Raw genomic sequence first — 7,046 nt, forward strand, 5'->3', positions numbered from 1 at the left:
TATTTTTTCTGAACTATTTAGGAGTAAGTTTGGAGATTTGTGCCCCTTTATACCTCCATTCCTCAGAGTAGTGTGTTTTTCCTAAGAACAACGGCACTCACATAACCACTGTATAGTTATCAAAATCAGGATGTTTACCATGGATTCAACACTACTGTCTAACCCACAACCTGTATGCAAATTTTGTCAATTTTCTCAATAATAGTCTTTATAACTACTTTGGGGATTTTTTCCTATTCCAAGAGCCAAACCAGGATCGTGACTTGCATGCTGTGTCCTGTCTTTTTATTCTCCATTAAGCTGGGACAGGGCCTCTGCCTTGCTCTGGGTTCCTTAATCTTGGTCTTCTGAAGAGTATACATCTGATCTGTCTGCATGGTTAGATTCAGGCTCTGCATTTTTGGCAGGAATGCCACTGGAGTGATGTTATGTCCTTCTCAGTGCATCATATCAGGAGGCACACGTCACTTTGTCCCAATATTGGTGATGTTAACTTTGGTCCCTTCCAACCCTGCGTTTTTGAATCACTTGGTTTCTCCCAGCCTTGTTTTGGCTTTTGTGTCTCTCTCCTCATTTGTTTTGGTCTCTGTCCTCATCTGCTTCTCCCTCTCTCTGTTTCTGTTATGATCATTCTCCATTTCTTTTCCTGGTCCTCTTGCTCTCCTTACCTCTGTGTCTGCTCTCTTTATCTGTGCTCCTCTCTGGTTCCCTCTTCTCCCTGCTGCTGACTCCTCCCTTTATTTTGGTCCTGTCTCACCCCTTCCCTATTCTCTCTCCAAAATACTGAAATGTGAGCAAGTGCCACTTAGACCAGCCACCAGGTTAACCCACAGCTGAAGACCTTGTGCATCCTCTGATTCCCAAGAGGACTCAAACAGAACTGATGAGAGTTTGCTCTGAGAAGCTAGACCTTTGAGGCATCATAGTCTACCCAGGTGGGATCTCAGGCTCCTGGGAACTCATCCCTGGGCCCAGGAGAAAGGGCAGATTTCGGAGGAAGAGACAGTCTACAGGAAAGTCCCCCTCCCCACTATCCAGCTGCCTTCTGCCCACCCATAGGTCGTCTCCCATGAGAGCACACACAGACCCCAAATCCTCCCTAGACCCAGGGCTGAGGTTCACTGTGGTTTGGCCAGGGCTGAGCAAATATCATCTTTCTGCCAAAGCAGAGTCAACTCAAAGTTCTGAGGTTAGCAGGTTCCTCGCCACCTTGGAGAGCTGAGCCCACAACAGCATTTGTCCCCACTTGGTGGTCACTGGATTGGAAGAAGCCCAGATCCTCCTGTCTTCTCTCTGGGTTGGGCCCCAAACCACAGTTCAGATAGTAGAAGCCAGACATGGCACTCAGCAGCAGCACGAGGCCAATCACTCATGGCTATGGCATTCAACTTTGAATTGTTATCATCATTCCTATTAAAGAATCCAATTTTATACTGGGTGAATTGGATGAGCACTGCTCCTTGTTAGAATGCACACACCCACTTGTGGGCAGAGAATGATCAATAATTCGCCTTGATGTTGGTTTTGGTCTTTTGGGAGCTTAGTTTCTCCATCTGTAGAGTGAGGAACTTGCAGTAGAAACTCCATGGTCCCTCTCTGCTCCAAGCTTCCAGGTCCCCATGACCCCAAGGTCAATGGGCTGACCCATTCCTCTCTGAGGGCAGGTGACCCTATCCACTCGCCATGGAGCTGATCCTGCTCTGGCCCTGACATGATTACGGTGATTATTCAGGGTGTTTGTGTGTGTTTCTCTCCTGGACCAGCCCCAGGGACTTTCCATCCTGCCGGTTCCTCTGCAGACATTTGTTTTCATCCTGGTCTATGGAACAAGGCATCACCAAGGACCAGCGTGAAGCAAAAGACTAAGGGAGGAAACATTCCTGCTGCCCTGCTGCCCCATCTAGTCCTTCCTACAGGGCTTGGGGCCGGGTGGCAGCTTCTCCACCCTCCACGCTCAGCAGCAGCCAGATAGCCAGACTCAGTTTAGGGAGCAGCAAAGAGGCTGGCGCCAACCTCATCTGTGCCTTCTCGGGGGGTCACAGGCCCAGGGGACGTCAGAGCCACAAGGACCCTGAGCGCTCACACACCACCCAACCCTCTAGTTTTGCAGATGAGAAACCATTAGGCCTGGGAAGGGGAAGTAATGGTACAGCACAGAGCCGGAACCAAATCCCAAGGCTCGTAACTTCCACTCAGTGCTTCTTTCGCCATCATCTCTGGATTTCTCAGCTCACCGGCTGGATAACCCTGTCCCATCCCCAGACCTGTTGGCAGGCAAGAGGAATAACTCATGTGAGTCAAAAGCAATTTGCAAACATAAATAATTTTCAATGCCAGGAGAGGAGACGGTGGGAAGACGCACCGAAGGTTGAAAGGAACCCGGCCAGTCCAGAGTCTCTCTCGCCCGGCCCAGTGCTTCCTCTCTCTCCCCACTCAGCACTGGCGGGAGAGTCAGGGAGCACAAAAAACAAAGCAGGAAATGGCTATAAGGATGCTCGCGTCCGCTGTTCATAGGAGGGACTCTGCTTGCCATGCTCTTCTCTCCCCACCCCCCAAAATTCACATGATTTTGTAATCCCACCTCCTTTAGAGAGTCAGAGGAAAATAGATGGTCCCCTGCTTGCATCTGGAATAGCCCAGACCTCCTCGCCTGGGGCTGTATTCTTCCTTGTCCTCAACCCCAAACAGCACTACCTCAACAAAGGATGGATGACGCACCGTCGTTCTGTTACATTAATATAATCTCAGCATTATATTACAAAGGAGCTTAACGTGATTGTCACATTCTTCTCAATTTGGATACCGCTTTACCAAAGTGAAGTGACCACCCAGGACCAGTCTCTGATTTGTGTAGGTGTTCACTCATTTCCCCAGGATGTTACGGCTCGTATAGCCCTGACGTCCAGCGCAGCCCCTTTTGAGAGGTTTTGGAGGATGGTGGTGGTAGTGAGGGTAGAGCCGGTGCCATCTTGGAGGGCTGAGAGCCTTAAGCACACCTTTGCAAAGCCCACCCGAAGGGACTGTCTAAGCAGAGAGAAACAATGAGAAACCAGATACCGTGGAATTAGTGAAGAATTTCTCAGATGAAACAGGAAAGGGAGGAAATCCAGGGAGGTTTACATTACACCTGGCGCAGGTTGAAAGGAGTCAGGGCCAGTTGTTGGCAATATTACACTCCAGGGTGCGTTTGAAAGGAGTTTGCTGCCTTCACTCAGACAGCAAATGAGAGGCGTTCCTGCCAGTGTGGGCTGCACCCCTGCCAGCCTCCTCCAGGCCTAACGCACACACACATGCACACTCATGCATGCACCCACCCGAATACACATGCACCTTGGACATCCTTTGGTAATGCTAGCTCTCTGTCCCTACCTGGATTTGAGAACTTGCAGAGAGTTGGATAAGGGAAATAATAGTCACAGGCAACATTTGGGGAGCTCTCTCTACATGTTGGGCCTTATCCACATAGCTCACGTGAAGACCACATATGAAAATAGAGGAGAGGTGTGTGCCGTGTCTCCTGCTTGTCATTAACGGAGTGTGTGTGTGTGTGTTATTTGGAATCAGAGGCCCGCATCTCTACCATTCTGAACCTCACGTTAAAACTAAATACGTTAGTTCCTGCTGTGCTGTCAGAAACCGTATACTGTGTACCACTAGCTAAATACGAAAATTAAACCATGAGTCTTCCTGGAACTGACTCCAGGATTATCCTTAGGGTCTGATTCCCTAAATTCAATTACCACACAATTACTTGGAGTCTCCTGAAACTCTCACAAATGCATCAGGTGAGAGGCGAGGGGGTAGCAGGACCCCAGAGCAGCTGAGTGTGTGCCTGTCTGCCCTTGCTGTACCGGGGAAAGGGAACAGCCTGAGTCCCTGGCTTCTGAACCAGAGACCCCTGGGGGCAGTTCAGCGCCCTTCTTTGGTCTGTGGACACCGTTAATGGCTTGCACTGCAGGACTCAGCTTCACTGTCCAAAAGCCCCCTTCTCTCTCTCTCTCTCTCTCTCTCTCTCCCCTTTCTCTCTCTCTCTCTCTCACACACACACACCTCTGTACACAAACACACACAAGGCATCTGATTCCAAGGTATTTATCTAAGAACTGTGCTCAAGCTGTGGGAGTGCAGAAAATACCCAAGACATGCCCCTCACCTTCCAGGCGCTCAAGCTCTGTCTAGTTGGTGAATGGAGACCCATGCATACATGTATGTTGCAGTGTGCAATTGATTGACAATGAGTCAGGGGAGGCAGTAAATACTGCAGGGTTTCAGCACAGCTGGTCCTGGTAAAGGCTGGAATAATCTAGAACAACCTCAGGGAGAGGATGGGGCCTGAGCTGGCCTCTGAAGGACACAAAGAAGCCTGTGAGCTGGAAGCACGGCCAAGGCTAGCTCTGAACCCCTGTCTGTTTCCCTATTGACTGGATGTTTGACTTTGGACAGATCACTCAAGCCTCCTAGCCTTCACTTTACCATCTGTAAGACAGGGACAACGATGGGACCCACCTCATGGAGATTTGTGAGAATTAAATGAGCCGATCCCCCTGCAGTGCCCGGCACAGAATGAACACTCTATCAATGTTAGCTGCTATCATTAATTGCAAAGGGAAGAGAGGAGGGGCGAGAGGGCATGGGGCGTGGATTTCTGAACTGCGGCCACAGGAAACGGACACTTGTATCCAAGAATAACCGCCTTCAGTACGATTTCCTCTTCAGAGGCTTCACCTTCTCAGATGAGCAGCAAACATCACACGGTACCATAGAGGAAACTCATTTCAAAAAACATGAGGATTCGGTTCCATACAAGTGCAGGCTCGGCTCATGGTGGGCGGCTCATCTTACCTCTCTCCTGTCCCAATGTCATCTCAGTGACCCAGGATAAAACTGGAGGGGCTGAGGATGAGGTCCCAGGTCAACGGGTAATGCACCAAGCGGGTAGTGAGGGCAGAATGCAGAGGGCTGGTGGTGCCCACTGGGTTACAGGGAGCGGGAACGGAGGGAGGGCTGGCAGCCGGTACAGAGGCAAACATCACTGGGTATCTGTCCCTCGGTCAAGCTGAGGCTCCGGGCCAGAAGTCGTTAGAAGGCGTTTGGATCTGACACAGGTGTTTAATGTTCCCTGGTAAAAAAATAACCTGAGTGTTTACTTAGGGGGTTTCCAGAAGTGCTCACGGCTCCCTCCTGATCCAGTGTGTCCTCACGTCAGAGCACGTCTTTGAAGGTGATGAGGAAACTGAAGTCTGGGAAGGGAAAGGTTTTTGGTGAGGTGAGTGGGTACTGCAACCAGATCTGTTCTGCCTTCCCTGTATGTTCTAGAAGTTTGCTGTTCTGGGTGGGTGGGTGTGGGGAGGAGCCTCAATTCAGGAGCCTAAGGTGGGCCAAAAGGCAGAGGGATGGATTCTGGTCTTCCCTCACTCCTTTGTCCAGGGCCTGTCACATGCACACTCCACCCCCACCTTAAATCACAGGTGAGGGCCCCACTGTCATCCAGCAACCATTCTGTGCCACGCCAGCATGCTCGATGTCATGATAACCGCACTGACAGGACCCCTGTTGTTCAGCTCTCTGCATGTCTCTCTCCTAATGGACTGAAACTTCCTTGTGGGCAAGGACGGACCATGTTGACTATTCAGGACCCAAATAGGGTTTCCAGACAAAGTCCAGGATGCTCAGTTACATCCAAATTCACATAAATAACACATTTTCTTTTTTTTCATTATTAGTATAGCTCCAGTATTTCATGGGACATACTTATACTAAAAAATTATGCATTATCCATCTGAAATTCACATTTAACGAGGCATCCTAGATTTTTATGTGCTCAATCTGGCAACCTGAGCTCCAAAGCACCGCAGTGGGATCCAAGGATGGAGCACAAACACTGAAAGGCTGAACTTGGCTCTTGTGAAAATGGGTTGGGGAGGGGGTGCAGGCTCTGGGAGACCAGTGCTAGAGACTGGGACCAGCTGGTGCAGGAGGGACCAGCTTCTGAGGGTGGATGGATGCACAAGTGCCCTCTCTTTGCAGTGGGTCACAGCCTCTATGGTCAAGGCTCAGTCCCATAGAAAGATTCATTTGGAGAAAACACAAAGAAGTTTGGGTCTCCTAGTGTGCAGGGTTAAGATCCCAGCTTCCTGCTTCCCTTCTCTCCCCTGAACTTGGGCTCAGAAAGAGGGTTTATGACCCTTCACTTGTGAAATGCTGGGCACCAATAGACATTGAGGCCCCATGTTAGGAAAAAGCAGTTGAACCAGGGAGCACTGGAGCTACTGAACTCTCCTCCCCTGTCCCAATGCCAGGGCCATGACCCCCTTTGAGTGCTCCTGAGCCTTGGACACATCTTTTCAGGCCTGTGTCCAAGAGGCCCAGGGGGCCAGTAGCCACGGGATACCTCTCTACAGGATGGTGGAGCAGACAGCTTGGTTCTAGAATCAGCACAGAATGGGGCAGTGGCCATGCACCCTGGACAAGCTGTTCTGCCATCAGAACCCCAGGCCCTCACCCCCAGGGAACCTCAATCCCTGTGGGGTCTGAATGGAACAAGATGCTCCAGTGGTGCCTGGCATGTCCAAGGAGCTCAGCAACGACAGAGTCTGTCCCTGTGGGCCAGAGGGGGTCTCGGACACCGGTGAATCGGGCACCAGACTGGGCATTATGCAGGTCCTCCTGATCTACCCGTTTGTCTCGGTCCCATTGTCCAACTTCTGACCTCAGGTTCCAGGCTCTTCCTAGAACCACCCTCCTTGAAGACCCACTCCAGAAGGTCCCCCATCACCAGGCCCAGTTTTCAAGGCCTCAGGCCACCTGCAGGCCACACCCTTTTGGGAATGGGAGTGGACCTTTGTCCTTCCCTGCTCCTGCAAGTGCCATCCTCTACCTCCCCTGCCCAGTGCCCCAAACTCAGCCTGGCAGAGGCCACCCACTGGGCAGGAGGGGCACCCCCAGGGGCTAAGGCTCACTCCCAAGTCACCAACTGTGCAGACCTGAACAAGGGGCTCCCCTTCCCACTCCCAATTTTTTAGCTCTCCTCTACCAGAAAAGCAGGG

This window comes from Ceratotherium simum, chromosome 16, assembly GCF_057802395.1.
Source record: "Ceratotherium simum simum isolate JZ-2026a chromosome 16, ASM5780239v1, whole genome shotgun sequence".
Lineage (NCBI taxonomy): Eukaryota > Metazoa > Chordata > Mammalia > Perissodactyla > Rhinocerotidae > Ceratotherium > Ceratotherium simum.